This window comes from Asterias amurensis, chromosome 11 (genome assembly GCF_032118995.1).
Source record: "Asterias amurensis chromosome 11, ASM3211899v1".
Classification (NCBI taxonomy): Eukaryota; Metazoa; Echinodermata; class Asteroidea; order Forcipulatida; family Asteriidae; genus Asterias; species Asterias amurensis.
Genome location: NC_092658.1, coordinates 9,452,526 through 9,471,541, shown reverse-complemented (window position 1 = coordinate 9,471,541; position 19,016 = coordinate 9,452,526). Strand labels below are relative to the sequence as shown.

Genomic DNA, 19,016 nt, shown 5'->3' with positions numbered 1-19,016 from the left:
ATGCCAATTAATTGACTCCCCATAGGAATTTACTACAAAATCATAAGTTTTTACTGGTAGGCTATAGACTACTATGTATCAAATCTCTTGATACACAAAAAATTCATCATCATTTTATTCATGGCAAATCACCCCTCGTTCAATTTGATACCATTTACAAGGGATAATGTAGAGGCCCCGTGGTGTAACGGTTAGCACTTTGGACTTTGAATCCAGCGATCCGAGTTCAAATCTCGGCGGGACCTTATTTTGTCCATTCCAAGACGAATATATCATGTAGGGCCCTACTTCAAACAAACAAACCACTTTGTCGCTCAGGATCATAATAATAGACATTGTTGAGAAACAAATGGACGGCTGCATGTTAGTAAAACACTCAATCGACAGATGTTTCAACCATTGAGCAAGGAGGTTTTCACAATTTCAACATTTTCTGCCTCGAGTCTTGAGTAGGTGATCCTTTTTTTCACAAATTTAATAATAAATAATAATAATAAGACTTGTAATGCGCACATATCCACCCTGCTGGGTGTTCAAGGCGCAGTAAACCAAAACAAAACAAAACAAAAACACAACACAAAGAAAAACAGACACAACAAAATTAGTCATTGAAAACCTGTGACATAAGATAAGTTTTGAGAAGAGACTTGAATTTTGCGGTACAAAGACAAGATCGAAGATTAAGTGGTAGAGAGTTCCAGATGCGTGGTGCTGCTACAGAAAAAGACCTGTCACCCCATGAGTGTCGAGACTTGGGTTCAATGAGGAGAAGCATGGAACTTGATCGAAGATTCCTTGATGGAGTGTAAACTTGAAGCAGTTCAGAAATATAGTGGGGAGCCTTGCCATTTAGAGCTTTGTGGACAATGAGCATCAGCTTGAAGATGATTCGTTGAGAGATAGGGAGCCAGTGTAGTTGTTTCAGAATGGGGGTGATAGAACAGGATTTTCTAGACAGTGTCACAATGCGGGCAGCAGTATTTTGGAGCCGTTGAAGTCGAGAAATCTGGTTGTTAGGAAGACTGTAGAGAAGAGCATTGCCGTTGTCAAGACGAGAAGTAACAAATGTGTGAATGACCTTTTCAGTGGCACTTTTGTCCAAGTACTTTCGAATCTTACCTATATTCCTGATGTGATATGATGATAAACGAACAATGTTGTTGATGTGTGGCTGAAGTGTCATCGATGAATCAAAAATAACCCCTAAGTTCCGAGCTTTCAGCGAGGGAGCTATCCGAGCATCACCGATGGAGATGTATGGCACTGAAACCTTAGTTAACTGTTGACGTGACCCAAATAAAAGGCCATACTGGGATGGTGCAGTCTGCCAACCATTATTAGTTGATTTGTTTTTGACAAAATCAACACAATGATTGATCGAATACTCGGATCTGTTTTTGTTTTTTATTTATGCCTTTCTTTTTTCCCAAAAAATTATGTTGCAAAAAAAAAAAAATACCACTTATCTTATATATCGCCCTCTAGTGACAAATATATATCAGCAGTGCATGATGGGATACTTCAACATGGCGGCGCCCATGGTCTCAGCTCGGTAATGCCACATCGGCCGTCAAAACCTGCTGTTCCAGGTCCACTGAGAGCCAAGAAAGCACTCAAATAATAAGGTAATCTTGTTAATCGCTCAATGAATATTTGGGAGTATTTTAGTAGCAGGTTTTGGATTCTTTGTTGTCTCTCAATGTGCTGGGGATAAATTAGCCCCTAGCCTAGACCCAGTAACTGGGGCGCTGTACTCCTTTTCAACAATTTTTGACTTTATCTGTCGTACTAGCGCCCCAGGGAATGGCACAGAATTTTAACGAATACCCAGTTTTTCGCGACACCCAGCCACAAAAAATGCCTCAAAATGACAAAAAGACCAAACAAACTAGCTCAAAAATCGCCTACTCTATTCTCGATACGTCTAGGATGTAACATCAGGCATTTAATTGTACTCACAATCATTTTTTAAACTCCAAATCGATGATTTTTAACTCCGCATCGTGGAGCGATTGACAAGTCTGCGATTTTCGGATGTGTATGGTAACGAAACATGGCGTCGCGTTGTGGGTGGATGTCCATCAACGGCTGTTTAATGCTACACTTGTTACAGGCGTTGCAGCAAATGCTATACATTGTACACGGGGATGGGTACAGGCGCTGCAGCTAGCGAGTGCCCACGTGCGTTCAATCATGGTCAACGTAACTTACACGGTACCGGGTTGTTGGAAAATTATCAGAAAGGGGGTGATTAAATGCCTGATGTTACATCCTAGACGTATCGAGAATAGAGTAGGCGATTTTTGAGCTAGTTTGTTTGGTCTTTTTGTCATTTTGAGGCATTTTTTGTGGCTGGGTGTCGCGAAAAACTGGGTATTCGTTAAAATTCTGTGCCATTCCCTGGGGCGCTAGTACGACAGATAAAGTCAAAAATTGTTGAAAAGGAGTACAGCGCCCCAGTTACTGGGTCTACCCCTAGCCCAGGTTGGACTCCTCCGTCCGTTGCATGCAGGCAACGCGACGGAGTCCAGGGGTGGATTTCTCAAAGGTAGTCCTAACTTAGGACTAGTCCTAGGCAATGCTAAGAGATAGGACTGGTCCTAAGTTAGGACCAGTAACTCATCCTAACTTAGGACTGGTCCTATCTCTAAGCATTGCCTAGGACTAGTCCTAAGAAAGTTAGGACTATCTTTGTGAAATCCACCCCTGGGTATATAAAGGTCCCGTACCATTGCGAAAAATTTTCACAAATCTGTTACAAATATTTCTACCTAACTCGGGAGTCTGAACTTTTACTCACATGTTCCTTGTAAAGTTGTAGTTGGAACTCAAAAGATCACATTATTTAAAATTGTTGAATTTTCTCCTTTGGTGTTAATATTTTGTGAAAATAAAATTGAAATTAGCGTGTCCCGATCCCACGTCGTGTACTAACTTCCGTTTAAACAATTTCTTGCACTGATCACTGGCGGCCTACTATTTGCAGCCAAATCTATGCGATACCGAGCATTGACGTCTTGTGCTAAGACTTCATGAGCCGGAAGCGTTTTTTTTCCTAGGACAAATGAGGCCACTTTTTACCATAAATTAGCGCATGTTAACCGTCCCAAGAAAGAAAATATACGCGCACAGGAAAGCGCACATCTGTTGTCCGCACATACAAGAAGCACTGTGAAAAAGCAAGACGGCGGCATACGATTTTGCTGCACGCTTAGAATTTTTTTTTTTTTTACAAGAAAAAAAAACTTGATATTTGTAACCAAAATTCAACCGGAAATTTATGAAAATTCTATTTGAGCTGGAATATTTTATGCCTCCTGGATTTTAAAATGTATATTGGAGGAGTTGAAGGCGAGTTAACGGCACCTACCCTGTTTTGACAGTGAATAGCGGCAAGATAATGCACTGTACTCAAAGCCAAGCGCACTTGGGCTCACACTATCAAGTGGTACACGATGATCAACATCGCCAGTGCAGAACTTCGACATATTTTCGGATATAATTTCTTCCATGGATATATTTGTTAGCTGTGAACTCGTTGAGAATATAGTAAGGGACACTATGGATATATGAACGGAATTTCAGCTTCTCAAATCAGGTAAAAAATAAAGAAAATTGTAGTCAAACTTGTGTTGGCATTGTAAAGAACCTTTATACCCAGGACGTCAGTGCAGTGGCACTAACTGACGTCCTACCAGGGCTAAATTAGCCCCTAGCCCTGGTTGTCAGTCAGTGCCACTGCACTGACGGTCCAATCCACCACTGATATCAAAATCTTTCGCTTTTTTTGAAAAACCATCTGCAACGATCTGCATCATAAAACTTACCGATCTAATGCTTCAGAAGGAGCAGATAGCCCTACACTTGGAGTTGTTCAAATAGGTATCACAGGTTTCGAGTAAATATCAAATGAATTTTGAGTGAAAATTACCGCTCTTTTACCGCTAAATGCCGATATGCCGATTGTCCCCGACCGTGCGCATATTTATTTCCCAGGACAAATGTGTAGAATTATCTGCACACGTTCGTCCTGGAAAGAAAAGATACCCAATCCGCACTTTGTGTACAAACATATGGACACGCGTCTGGGAACTACGAAGAATAGTTCCCAATCCGCACTTTGTGTACAAACATATGGACACGCGTCTGGGAACTATTCTTTGTAGTTCCCAGATGCGTGTACAAACATATGGACACGCGTCTGGGAACTCACGACAACTCACGACCTCACGACAACTCACGACAACAATTTGTAAATGCACTTTAATAGAACATTTGAACAGAAGTCAACCGTTAAAGGCAGTGGACACTATTGGTAATTACTCAAAATAATTATTAGCATAAAACCTTACTTGGTAACAAGTATAAATGGGGAGAGGTTGATAGTATAAAACAATCTGAGAAACGGCTCCCTCTGAAGTAACGTAGTTTTTGAGAAAGAAGTAATTTTCCACGAATTTGATTTCGAAACCTCAAGTTTAGAATTTGAGGTCTCGAACTAAAATAAAATAAACATTTTTCATCAGTTTGAAAGTGGTTTAGATGCATAGGACTCTTGTGCATATATTAAACGGTTGACTTATGTGCAAATGTTCTGTTAAAGTGCATTTAAAAATTGTTGTCGTTAGGGGTCGTGAGGGGTCGTGAGTTGTCAGTATTTAGTGCAACCCCTGCCCACAGCTCGGCCGGCCGATGACGTCATGCTGATTGGCATATTCCAAGATGGCTGCGCCATGTACGAATCGAGGAAATTAGAGTCGGAGAAAGGTAGCAAAGTTATCGTTAAAAATGTCTTTTTAAAATTTTATTTGTTTCACTTTTCAATACACACAAAGCAAGCTAAGAGTTAGGTGAACACATTCAGCCGGTTTATACTGTCGAGTGGCTCGTAGGGGAGGCGCAAGAATTTTTGGTTATTTCTTTAGCTGCATGAGGAAATGGTATGGACGTGTGGCTAAGGATTCAGCTAGCCTTGGCCACACAAGTGGGGCTAACCCTAACCCTAACCCAAACCTTAACTCTGATTGCATCCACGCAGCCTTGGATGTGTGGATATGAATTTCGGTGGATATATAGTCGTGGAGTGGACCTGTACCAACTCAATTCAATGGACGAAATAAGGGATAACTTTCCGTATGGCGCCACCACCTTTTCACTCATTTTTACAAAAATGGATATCTCATTGAAGTAAAGAAGATACTATATTATTTCATATCGAGTGAAAAAGTGGTGGCGCCATATGGAAACTTTTCCTAAATAAGTAAAACCGGATCTCTCTGCTCACCATATTATCTGCTACTCCTCACGTAGACTAGTGTGGAACTAACATCATATGACTATGAGGTTCGTTCCGCTATCATCTTTGACTTTGAGAAAGAGGTAATTTTCACTCATTTATTATAATCATTTAAGACTTCACTTGACTCAGGCCTGGATTCTTTTATCATTAGGCATCTGATTCTGAAAGTGAAAGCACACCAATTTGTTGTGAAACAAGAGGTCTTGCATTTGCAAGACCAAAAATTTCACTTGTCATTAGAGGGCAGTAGAATATGATTCATGAGTGAATCAACTCCCAAATATCTCCTTTCTTTTATAGGATTGTAATGTTTATTTCTAAAACTGTACTCTTTAATTAAAAGGAGGCAGCCTCTATAAAGGAAGTGGTTGAGGTAAAGGGCTGCATGGGACAGTGTTTATACATTTTGGGGGAGTGTTGGGCCTTATAGCAAATATTATACCAGCGTGCTCACTTAACTCATTTTAGCACTCTGGAGGCAGGTTGGCCGAAGATTGACTAAATTGAGAATGATACTTTTATTCAGCTTATTTACTTTTAGTGTCTCATGTTGGCCTGCAATGTAAGAGGCGAAACTTGGAGGGAGGTTATACCTTTGGTTATTACTCAAAAAATGAATGACCATAAACACTTGCTTGGTAAAGAGTACTGAAGAGTTGTTGATGTTTTAATATTGGTATTAGTGACATCCTTTGAAGGTAATGTAGTTCTAAAGAAAGTCCTAAAGAAAGAGATGTTCTTGACAACAAAAAGTTACACCTTAGAGTGCAAACAATGCCATGCAACAAGGGTGTTTTGTTTCTTCTTTCGCGATTTTCTTTGCAACTTTGATGATCACTTGACCCCTAATGTTCAGTTTGTTATTTTTTGCGTACATTTGCTGGGGCACATCAAATGAGGATACTGGTTCTTGTCAGTAATCATAAGCAAACTGTGCCTTAAATGAACTTAGTTTTATTTAGTAAAACAAATACAATACAAGCTTAAAATAAAATAAAAGATAAAAAAATAAAAAATAGTATAACATTAAAGGCAGTGGACACTCTTGGTAATTACTAAAAAAAAATTGTTAGCATAAAAACTTACTTGGTAACAAGCAATTGAGAGCTGTTGATAGTATAAAACGTTTTGAGAAACGGCTCATTCTGAAGTAACGTAGTTTTCGAGAAAGAAGTAATTTTCCACAAATTTGATTTCGAGACCTCAGAATTAGATTTTGAGGTCCCGAAATCAAGCATCTGAAAGCACAGAACTTCGTAGGACAAGGGTGTTTTTTCATCCATTATTATCTCGCAACTTCGACAACCAATTGAGTTCAAATTCTCACAGGTTTATTATTTTATGCATATGTTGAGATAAACCAAGCATGCCAAGTGAGAAGACTGGTCTTTGACAGTTATCAATAGTGTCCAGTGTCTTTTAGAGAAGATCTGTCTCATTTATCAAGTTGTCAGGCTACTACGGTACTAAACAAAGCTGAATGAGATTCATTGTCAACTTTTTTTCACAAAGATACTGTACAATGAAGTGCTACAATGGGCTTGTACTAAGCTTAGTTTGTATGGTCGTGATTTAATGTAACTGGCCCAAGGCTAAAACGTTGACCGTGTTTTTAAAACTAAAAGCAAAATAAACACGGTAAGGGATGTTTAAAGACCTGCTTGAACCAAAAATGTCAAGTCGTGAACTTTGCTGAATTTCATTTAAAATGTTTTCAATGAATAAGTTAATCGAGTCATATGATTATAAATAAATTTTAATTGTGTAAAAAACAGTCATTTCGAATACCCTTATACAGCGCTTTTCTGAGAGATTTGCGAACAGCTCCGTTATGTAATCACTCTCAAAACGTTGTAGTTGGGAGCTCCAATTTCTAAAGCCGCTTTGTTGTAGCGTGGAAGTATAAAAAAGCAAACTCCCACAAATAACGTCAGCGGCATTGTCCTTTGACGCGTGCCATCAACTGCAGAAGTGTTTTTAGTTTTTCAAAACCTTTAGGTTGGAGCCTGATTTTTTAATCGATAATTACGAAAAATTCAGAAGCGTACACATATCAAAATTACATTAAAATGGTGAACTAGTGCATTATAAACAAGTTGAAATACCATTTCCGTTAAACAAATTCCGCTCAGGTAGCTGTTTAAAGGATTTGGGTACTTTTTGTAACATAAAACACCATGTCCACAGATTTACATTAAACCTACACCGGTTGAAGATAATGATTGTAGAAAGCGAATTTTAAAATACTAGTTGCTGAGGTGCTGCAGTTTTTGAGAAATGAGTAAAACAATGTCTTGAAAATATGTTTTTACATGCTCAAATAATTTTCGTCTCACGTTTCTCAAAAACTACAGCACCACTCATTATCCTCAAACTTTGTAAGTTTAATGTAAATCTGTGAACATTGTGTTTTTTGTCCTACAAAAAATACCCAGACCCTTCAAATATGTGATGTACAAGCGTGCGCAGCTGCTATTTTATGCATAAATGCAATCAATACCCGTACTCAATGTACAATTAATTAGTAATATGAGTGCTACACGAACTTACAAATTTTCTTTTTTTTCCCAAAAATTACACTTTTTACAAAAAGGATGTTTTTGATTGGGAATAAAAGAGTGATGACTGACATGAGAGTATTGCCATCGATTTCCAATAAATATTCTCATTCGCATTTGCAGCAGCAAGGGGCGAGTACCTCGTAGGTCGTGCTGATACATTTTGTGATTTGTAAAGTCACCAAACAACATAGACTACAACACTCTAACCAATCAACAACCTTGTCGGTACATTCGTTTTGGTTGGTTTGTGCCGTGTTGTTGCCGCTTTCAGGAGGTCTGGTTATCTGGATATGACAGGAAAGGGAATTTATAAAAAGAAGCTGTGTCATATGAGGCTGGAAAAGTGGGAAATTAAAAGCAAGAAAATTAAACAAAATAAAAAATCTTTAATCAAAGAAATTTGTGGCAGATCTGCTCCCCCTCCCCCTTAATCATTTCAGGGATCGAATATGGGGGGGGGGAAATCCTTTTAGACCTCAAAATCTTTACTGGACCGGGATTTTATTTAAAAGACCAGAATCAAAATAAGAAGGGAGTAGAATTAATTTTATTGTTATTCCAATAAACACAAACAGTTCATCTCTTCTGGTTTATGGGTGATTGAAAGATATTGTGAGACTCAAACTCAGCGTTCCAACATCATTCTTTTGAGACCAATGCCGTATTTCCATTGGACTTTTTCATCCGCTGCCACGCAGAATGTTATCGTGACTGGCTTCAGTGTAATTCTACCATGCATTCCCACATGGACTTAAGTTCCGCGACGTTTGCATCTAGAATTTTGCAGCATAGTTGCGGTAGGTTTACAGTGCGCAGCTGTTCCAACTGGACTTTAAGCGGCCCTGTTTAAGGCAGTGGACACTATTGGTAATTACTCAAAATAATTTTTAGCAATAATATAAAGCTTACTAGGTAACAAGTAATGGGGAGAGGTTGATAGTATAAAACATTGTGAGAAACGGCTCCCTCTGAAGTGGAGTACTTTTCGAGAAAGAAGTAATTTTGAATTTGATTTCGAGACCTCAGATTTAGAATTTGAGGTCTCAAAATCAAGCATCTGAAAGCACACAACTTCATGTGAAGAGGGTGTTTTTTCTTTCATTATTATCTCGCAACTTTGATGACCGATTGAGCTCAAATTTTCACAGGTTTGTTATTTTATGCATGTTGAGATACACCTAGTGAGAAGATTGGTCTTTGACAGTTACCAATAGTGTCTAGTGACTTTAAGTTACTGTGGCTGTGCAGAAGTCTTCTGAGACCTCTTTTTAGGCTGTTAGATTTATGTCACGGTAAGTTATCAGGGAGGGCAGTTTACCTTGTGCCCCTATTGGATTTAATTTTGCCATTCTACAGTCGGGATACTTTACTTACACAAAATTTAAATGGGAACACGGCTTAAAACCGCCAGAAATTTCCTCTTTTGTGTTTATTGGCCCGACACTGAAACAGCTGTCCTCAGGCTAGTGGTCAAGAGTAAAATTCGAGCCCTTTATAAATTGATTGTATACTCACAACCACCACATTAGACACATATTGGTTTTCGGATCGGTCTCCTGTAGGATGGACTTGGTTCTTTGATGCCATTGATGTTGTATTGCCTCAGACCTGTGGTAAAATTAATTAAAATGACTGAGTAGGAAGTCTACTTTTTGACTTGAATTTTGCATCTGAACAGCAAACAAACATATCTTTATAATAATCCATTGACTAGTATTTACAATTTAAACAACTGAGCATAAAATGTTTTACCTTTTACTTTAAAAACTCTTTTTGTCTTTGCTGGTCACAACTTGTGCATACAGTGCGTCGTCGCAGACGAAGTTTGAGCCTGTGGACAAAACTATCAAATTGACAACTCAGAATTTAATGCTGTCTGGTTCTGTTTGAGGGGGCATTTGTTGACAGGTCATTCTGGATGTCCTAGGTTTTGAACAGTTTTTGACCAACAGAATTTGTTTTGAAAGTTGTACTTAAAAACCCGGCAGCACATTCAATGTTGATGTTGACTGAGGCGCATTCAACTTCTTGCATATGAAAACATAATGGTTAGAAACTGAATCAAAGTTACCTCTTGTGTCTCAAGATTCAGACTTATTACAAAGAAGTACAGGTTAGATCAATAACTCATATAACTCACCTTTGCTTTTGCTAGTCGGAACTTGTATATTTGTCACTTTGCGCAAAAGAAATTTGAGTGTTGTGAACAAAACTGCATTAACGTTGGCAACTGGATGCGTAACGAAAATCAGGGCGGGGTTTAATGTTTGTTTGTTACCCTAGATACCAAAGTTTAAAAAGTCTGGTCAACAAAAAAATATAGTTTCTCAAAAAATAAATACATTTTAAATGAAGAAGATGATGCTTTATACTTGTCATCTGATCGAACACAATTGATGAACTGTATTTTTATCAAAACTTTGATCTAGAACTAAAATCAAATATTAATGTCAATATTTAATTTTATGGTGTTCACACTTTCTCATCCCCCCCCCCCAAAAAAAAAAAAACAAAAAAAAAAAAACACGAAAACAAAATAAAGTAGAAGAAGATGCTTGGTTAATTTTAAAATTTTGATAAACAAAACTTACTTTTTTTGGTGGGGGACGTTTGGGGGGACTTTCCCCGTATGATTCCTTGGTTAATTTTTAAAATTTGGATAAACAAAAATTACTTCTAGGGGCCTTTTGGCAGACTGTCAGGTACTTTTGTCATAATTTAATCTTGATCTACTTTAAAAGAAAACTAGATTACAAGGTCAACTGTTGACCTTACATGTATGCTGGTTCATTATTATGGCTTGTTTTGAGATGTTTAACATTTCTAAGAAGATTAACAAGTACAATGTACTCTGTTCAATCAGATTAGGGGCTAAAGGCCCATTCAGAATAGTCAATTTTTATTTTTTTTAAATTTGTGGGTGGGTGGGTCAAAAGAAATAACAGTTTTTTTAAAAACTATACATATGTATATGTGTAGTTTCTTTTAATATAAATGTTAATTTTCCTTTTTTTCTGGATCCCTCCCTTAATCCCTTTCCCCTCTTTTTAAGCTATAAATGGATATGTATTTATTTGTATCCTCTTACCAGTTTCCACGGTATTATGGCTTTTTCTTTGAATTGGCAAAAAAATAATGATGCCAAATATCAACCGATGCCCTAATTATCTTTATTTGGGATATAGAGTATACAAACATATATTGATGCTTGATGGACACTAACATTTTTACACCACACACCGATCTTCGATGACTTCAACTGGTCCCATTTGTTTTGAGTTTTTCCTGTCTTCAAGGCAAACGAGAATGTATGGTTTCCCAGTGAGGCCATACGTGGAAGAAACATCTGCAGTGACTACAAGTGTTCTGTGAAACTCTGTGTATGACTCTTTAGCCAACAGTTGTCTTCATTTTATTCAAAATATTTTTCTATGACCTTTTAAAAATAACCATGGTTATTTGCAAAAAAAAAAGTGTGAATAATTATTGGCTTTCAAATCTGATTTTTATTTAGTTTTTTTTCCCGTTCCCTTAACATTTATAATAAAGCGTATAAATAAAGCCAATGTTTAAATTTTAATGTTAATAACAATATTGATATGAGGGTTAAAACAAAAATTCTCCAAAAATATTAGAAAATAATATAAGGCACATGGCTTCTTTAAGCCTCTGTATTTTTTTTTTTCCAGAATGCTCAGCATAATGTTCAGTCACATGATTTAATCATTGTGAACTTTGAATTTAAATAGTGTTTGATGAAATTTTTTTCGGTGGCCAAATTTTGTTTATGGCCTCAACATTATGACATATTTTTGTACCTTGTAGAAATGCCTAAATAACCAAACATTTTGCATTTACAAGTGCAAATAACCAGTGGAGCCTTATGTGTTTCTAATTTTTGGTTTTTGAGAGGAGACTCTTTGCTTGGCAAGTAAAACCACAAAAATTGTATCTAGGGACTGTTTACATCGCGCACAGAGAGGTAAAAGATTTGCCACGATTTTAGGGACACCTTGAAAACAGGACCTCCTACGATACTTGTGTATGCCTCTGAAGAAGGTCCAGTTTGGATCGAAAGCTCAGGTCATCTACCCTACTCATTACATATAATAGATACATTTTAAAAACAAAATTAAGACAAAAACCCAGCTTGCTAAGCTAGCAAGATTGTCATCATTCCTGACTAAAGCCCGACAAATCCCTTGAAAACAACTGATGTTGGAGACCTTGGCTCTAAAAAGAAAAATCGGTTAATTTGAGCGAAAGTTTGTTCTTCAGTGTATGGACTACGTTATAATGCCATTCAATATAAATACATTGAAATTTGGGGCGGTTGGTCGGGGTGGTCAAAACAAAGTCACATTGTACTTTCAACTATTCTGAATACTTTAGGCCTGGAATTATAGGCCTAGGGCAACAGGCCACAGCAGCCATGGCCTTGGTTGCCCTGGTCTTGGCCTTGGTCAGAGACTTTTAATTTGGTGCCCTTTGCAATGTCCTTGCCCTCTCAAAGATGAAACTCCAGGTAGTGTCTTGTGATTTACTGTTACTACTAGACTCTTCTTGTCACAAACAAACCAGTTAAATGGTCTGTGGATGTTTGTTTTTTGAAACCCTTTGAATGTTTCAATCGTACATAAATAAAGACTATACACAAACAGAAATCATTTCAAAAGGTGGTCGTGTTTATGAGATATCGCCGAGAATCCAGAGTGAATATTATGTTGTTTTGGAGTGTTTTTTTTTTTTTTTTGGGGGGGGGATAAAAAGTGATACATTTTCCCATAACTGCCATACTTCAAAGTGAAATAGTTTCTCAAAATGCATTATACTATCAAAAGCTGTCTTACTTTTTACCACCTAAGTTTTTATTGATGTTAATGTTCAGCGTCATTACTGACCAGGTTTAATACTTGCTAAATATACTTTCACAAAGTTCACATGACTGATTATATAATTCATGATTGAATGACTGCACCTGAGTCACATGTGAGAAGATTTAAATGCTGGTGGCTTTTAGGACGCCATGAGTCATTGCCAGGGTAGAACAATTCTAGTGGTGGGCAATTAGTCTTTTTTTCTGTCGAAGTCCATCAAGGCCAAGCTGATTATTCATGTTTATGGCGCCATTATTGCTGAAGTGGGGCCAGGTTTCCAAACTGTTCGTGTTATGGTGCCATGCAAAAAGTAGAATCACCTTTTTACTGTATTCTTTCTCTGTGACATTTGATACTCCATATCATTAGCTGTGTCTTTAGATCAATGCACAGTGGACAGTATTTTAAAATCTGTGCTGGGTGGCACAATGTATTTTGCTCAGAGTGCTGGGCAAAAATTTTGACTCCTGGCTCGCCCAGCACCGCCCACTGTGGTTACAACACTGGTCTTTGCACATAGATCTTAATGTGAATTTCATTGACCTTCCCAGGTACTCTGCACTCATCTTTCGTTGAGCAAGAAATGAATGCTACAAGTAGAAGTAAACCACTGGAGCTTGCCTCAGACTCAAGGTTAGTCAAATAATGTTAACGTAACAATATTTTGTTATCTGTGTAAATTCTGCAATAAAATCTTCTAATAACTCAAGAGTGGATTTCACAAACAGTTAAGACTAATCTTATCTCAAGTTAGGACGAGTTACTCGTCCTTAGCACTTGCTAAGTTTTTAATATCTCCTTTAGATACACGCCTTCTCACACTCTGCTGCTGAACTTTGGAACAATCTCCCAATTAGTGTCCATAAATCTTCTTGTGTTGTACTTTTAAGAACAAAATTATAACTTATCTCTTTCCTAAATAGTAGATTAATGATTTGTTTCCTGCTAGTTTTGATTTATCCTTTTCTTATGCGCTTTGATCATGTTTTTGAAAAGCGCAATATAAATATCTTTTATTATTATTATTATTTTTAGGTAGTTTTAAGTTCGAACTATCTTTGTGAAAACGACCTGTGGTCATATCCTTACACAGTCCTTCAAAGTCATCGGGAGGATTTAGACAGTTTTGAGGGATTGGGGAAGGTTTGAAATTTGTCATAGATGGAGGTTTGGATTGAACCCATAGGGGGCCTATCGGTTGACCATTTGATTCAGAAGAGTTCCTAGATACAGGTAGGAAATTTGTCTTGGATGGAGGTTTGGATTGAACCCATATCGTTTGATATTGAAGCATAAGAGATCCTAGATACATGCATTACCTCTCCTACTCTTGGTACCATTTTCCATCAAGTTAACCGACCGTTTGAAATAATTTTAAACTGCGGCACAATCTTTCAAGTTTAAATTCTTGAAAGTGTGCTTAGCTACCGGTACTTCAACTTAATTCACTTTATTATCCACGATTGGAAATTTACAAAAATAACAGATTTTTTTTACCATAAAACAGTACACAAAACACTACAAGCCACACAAATCTATAAAAAATACATTTACTACATAAAAAGCACATAAGACTGTGCTTAAAGACACTGGACACTATTAGTAATTGTCAAAGACCAGTCTTCTCACTTGGTGTATCTCAACATATACATAAAATAAACCTGTGAAAATATCTTTCAGGTCAATTGGTCGTCGAAGTTGCGAGATAATAATGAAAGAAAAAACACCCTTGTCACACGAAGTTGTGTGCTTTCAGATGCTTGATTTCGAGACCTCATAATATAATTCTGAAAATTACTTCTTTCTCAAAAACTGCGTTTCTTCAGAGGGAGACGTTTCTCACAATGTTTTATACTACCAGCCTCTCCCCATTACACGTTACCAAGTAAGGTTTTATGCTAGTTTGAGTAATTACCAATAGTGTCCACTGCCTTTAAAGAAGCTATATTGGTCCCTGCAGGTGTCAAAGGAAATGTCCAGTTCAGGGCCCAATTTCATACTGCTTCTTGTTAAAGTAAGCAAAAATAAAAATTCGAAACAATTGTCTGCTAAGCAGAAATGAACAGGATACAGTTAATTGTATGTGTGAAATGGTAGCATGGCTGGTAACCTGATTCTGATAAGCATGACTTTGTTATGCTTTAGCATTTTGTGTGTGTGCTTATAAAGCAGTTCTATGAAATTGGGTCCAGATTATTTGGTGCATGTATTATTTGAGAGTGTTATTTTCTAAATCCCACTTGCATGTTCGTGTCTTGTACCTCGCCATTTTTACTGGACCAACATTTATTTTGGGATATCATAAGGCGCAAGTACTTTTGTGAAATCGGCTGCTGAGTCAAAATGAGTTTAACAAGCGCTAAGAGCAAATCTGTCTGCTATCTCATTGTTCATGTTCTCACGCTACCTCGATACGCAAAACAACTGAATCAGATTCATTAGGCCTTTTCACACTGTCCAAAATCTCAGGGTCGGAACCAGTTTACACTGTAAAAATTTTAATCCACCTCCGATCCGGGTAGCATGCTTTAGCCAGATTGAAATCAACCCTGGCAGGGACCAGGGTTGAAAATCTCAATCCGAATCGAAATTGCATTTTTCGTTAAACGGTTCACGCATTAGCCTGTTCACGTAAAGACCAGTGTGAATGTTGCTTAATAATAATAATAACAACAATAGTCGTTTTTATATAGCGCTTTATACACCATGTCTCAAAGGTCTTCCACATTATTACCCCTGGTCACTGGGCCTTAAATCATTCCTTAAACCATCTCAGCTCTCTGGGGAGTATACAGCCTGTGCTGACAAATATGTAGTGCTATAAGCTAATCAGTCACATGAACCTTCTCTGCCCTCACAGGTACCCATTTACCCCTGGGTGGAGAGACGCAATTATAGTTAAGTTTCTTGCTCAAGGACACAAGTGTCACAACCAGGATTCAAACCCACACTCTGCTGAACAGAATCACCAGAGCTTGAGTTCGGTGCTCTTATCCACTCGGCCACGACACCCCTTATCTCTGATCCGTGTTGAAAAGAAGCCAGGCTGAACCGGAGAGGACCCTGGTAGGTTTCAACACGGTTCGAAATGGAGGTACTGTGAAAAGGCCTACATGTACTGTCAACATTTTTTACAAAGATACTATACAATGAAGTATTATATTACAGTGGGCTTGTATGGTCTTGATTTTTTGAAACTGGCCCAAGGCTAAAAGGTTGATCATGTTTTTTAAACGTGCAAAATAAACACAGTAAGGAGTGTTTAAATGTGTGATGTGCAACCGTACTCAGGTGCTATTTTGTGCGTAACGCAATTAATACATACCAGTTCTCAATGTACAATTAACTAGTATTATGAGCCACAGAAATTTAAAAAATTCTTTTTTTTATGAGTTTTCCAAAATTACGCTTTTTACAAAAACAAAAAATCAAAAAAAGTTTTTGAACGGGAATAAAAGAGTGGTGACTAACGGTTTCCAGTTATATTCTCATTCTTCGCTGCAGCAAGAGAACATGTTGATACAATCGGTTATTTTCGAAATCATACAACAACATTTACAAAGCAGCACCAAGCAACCGCAGACTTCCTCTTTGGTACACTTGTCGGTCATTTCGTTGTCGTCCTGGATAAGACAAGAAAGGGAATTTGGATGGTCATAAAAAGAAGTTGTGTCAAATGAGGCTGGAAAAATGTTAAATTCAAAACTGTTTTAAGGCAGTGGACACTTTTGGTAATTACTCAAAATAATTGTTAAAGGAACACGTTGCCTTGGATCGGACGAGTTGGTCTATAAAAAGCGTTTGTAACCGTTTGTTATAAAATGCATATGGTTGGAAAGATATTTTAAAAGTAGAATACAATGATCCACACAATTTTGCCCCGAAATTGCGTGTTTTTCCTTTTACTTTGCGACTAACACGATCGGCCATTTATGGGATAAATGGCCGAGGTCAAAGAAAAACCACGCAATTTCGAGTGATACTTGTGTGGATCATTATATTCTACTTTTAAAATATCTCTCTAATCATATGCATTTTATAACAAACAGTTACAAACGCTTTTCAAAGGCCAACTCGACCAATCCAAGGCAACGTGTTCCTTTAATCCTTACTTGGTAACAAGCAATGGAGAGCTGTTGATAACATTGTGAGAAATGGCTCCCTCTGAAGAAAAGTAGTTTCGAAAAAGATGTATTTTTCCACTTAAATATTTGAATTTGATTTTGAAATTAAGCATCTGAAAGCACACAATTTTGTGTGACAAGGGTGTTTGTTCTTCCATTATTATCTTGCTACTTTGACAACCAATTGAGTTCAAATTTTCGCAGGTTTTGTTATTTTGTGCATATGTTGAGATAACTAAGTGAGAAGACTAGTCTTTAATACAGTTACCAAAGGTGTCCACTGCTTTAAAAGAAAATTAAAAACAGAGACAAATTTGTAATCAAAGAAATTTGCGGCAGATCCGCTCCCCCTCCACTTTGATCATTTCAGGGCTTCAATTTCTTGGTGAAAAAATCCTTAATAAAGAACACAATGCCTTGGATCGGTCGAGTTTGTCTTTGAAATGCATTAAGAAACTGTTTTTTATGAAATGCATTGGTTAGAAAGATCATTTAAAATTAGAATATAATGATCCACACAAACGTCCAATTTGCACGTTTTTACTTTTACGTTGTGAACGAACACGGTCGGCCATTTTGCGTCCCCTTAACTTATTTTTATCATTCTACAGAAAGGTCAGGAAACTTTAACAACGAAAAAGTCCGATTGGAACATGGAAAAAGATGTTGAATTGAAAAAAATAAAACATGACCGGTGGACATTTCCTCACACTGAAACATCTGTCCTCAGGCTAGTGGTCAAGAGTAAAATTCAAGCCCTGTTTTTTTTTCATTGTTACTCACGATGTATTGGTCCTCTGTAGGATAGACTTGGTTCCTTGATGCCATTGATGTTGTATTGTCTCACACCTGTGGTAAAATTAATTAAAATGACTGAGTAGGAAGTCTACTTTTTGACTTGAATTTTGCACCTGAACAGTAAACAAAGATATCTTTATAGTAATTCATTGACTAATATTTACAATTTAAACAACTGAGCATAAAATGTTTTACCTTTTATTTAAAAAAAACTCTTTTTGTCTTTACTGGTCACAACTTGTGCATACAGTGCGTCGTCGCAGACGAAGTTTGAGCCTGTGGACAAAACTATCACATTGATAACTCAGAATTTAATGCTGTCTGGTTCTGTTTGAGGGGGCATTTGTTGACAGGTCATTCTGGATGTCCTAGGTTTCAAATACTTTTTGACCGAAAGAACCTGGCAGCACATTCAATGTTGAAGTTGACTGAGGGACATCCAACTTCTTGCATATAAAAACACAATGGTTAGAAACCAAAGTTACCTCTTGTGTTTCAAGATTCAGATTTATTACAAAGAAGGACAGGTTAGATCAATAACTCATATAACTCACCTTTGCTTTTGCTAGTCGGAACTTGTATGTTTGTCACTTTGCGCAGAATAAATTTGAGTGTTGCGAACAAAACTGCATTAACGTTGGCAACTGGATGCAAAACGAAAATCAGGGCGGGTTTAATGTTTTTTTGTCACCCTGGATACCAAAGTTTAAAAAGTCTGGTCAACAAAAAAATATAGTTTCTCAAAAAATAAATACATTTTAAATGAAGAAGATGATGCTTTATACTTGTCATCTGATGGAACATAATTGATGAATTGTATTTTGATCGTAACTTTGATCTAGAACTACAATTAGATATTAATGTCAACATTTACTTTTATGGTGTTAACACTTTCTCCCCCCCCCCTAAAAAAAAGAAGAACAAAAAAGATAACAAAATAAAGTAGAAGAAGATGCTTGTTTATTGTTAAATTTTGATAAACAAAACTTACTTTTTTGGGGGGTAGGGGATTTTTGGGGGACTGTCCCGTATAAGATTCTTGGTTAATTTTTAAAATTTGGACAAACGAAATTTACTTCTAGGGTTCTCTTTGGGGAACTGTCCCCTACTTTTGTCATAATTTAATCTTGATCTATTTTAAAAGAAAAATAGATTACAAGGTCAACTGTTGACCCTACAGGTATGTTGGTTCACTATTATAGCTTGTTTTGAGATGTTTAACATTTCTCAGACGAATTGTGGGTTGCTCACAATGTACTTTGGTCACAAAGGTTAAGTAGCCTTAAAGGGCCTTTGAGAATAGTCATTGTTTAAAATTGTGGGTGGGCAGGTCAAAAGAAACAACAGTTTTTATATA

General features: G+C 37.2%; 1 protein-coding gene, 2 long non-coding RNA genes and 1 other non-coding gene across 6 annotated transcripts in view; 2 read left to right on the top strand and 2 right to left on the bottom strand.

Moving 5' to 3' along the window:
- The first annotated feature begins 173 nt into the window (after positions 1–173).
- On the top strand, positions 174–245 carry Trnaq-uug (transfer RNA glutamine (anticodon UUG)). Its single transcript has one exon. It is a non-coding gene; the product is annotated as a tRNA-Gln (tRNA).
- Positions 246–1,519: 1,274 nt separating this feature from the next.
- The window catches only part of LOC139943798 (uncharacterized), a 79,746-nt gene continuing 62,249 nt past the window's right edge, over positions 1,520–19,016 (top strand). Inside the window, exons 1-2 of one of the 2 annotated variants that reach the window (XM_071940615.1) lie at positions 1,531–1,625; positions 13,289–13,370. The gene's annotated coding sequence lies outside the window, so the exon portion shown is untranslated. Of the gene's footprint in view, positions 1,626–13,288; positions 13,371–19,016 lie in introns of both variants that reach the window. The other variant, XM_071940614.1, reaches the window with a different exon arrangement.
- Positions 4,801–10,137, bottom strand: LOC139944047 (uncharacterized). Its single transcript, XR_011786911.1, has 4 exons — positions 10,001–10,137; positions 9,613–9,703; positions 9,376–9,468; positions 4,801–8,144 (listed from the first exon to the last, which is right to left on the bottom strand). It is a non-coding gene; the product is annotated as an uncharacterized lncRNA (long non-coding RNA).
- On the bottom strand, positions 14,172–18,360 carry LOC139943801 (uncharacterized). Of its 2 annotated transcripts, none has more exons than XR_011786891.1 (4): positions 18,214–18,360; positions 17,855–17,947; positions 17,645–17,710; positions 14,172–16,360 (listed from the first exon to the last, which is right to left on the bottom strand). It is a non-coding gene; the product is annotated as an uncharacterized lncRNA (long non-coding RNA). The 2 variants fall into 2 exon arrangements; XR_011786890.1 differs by having other exon boundaries at positions 17,855–17,935; positions 18,214–18,347.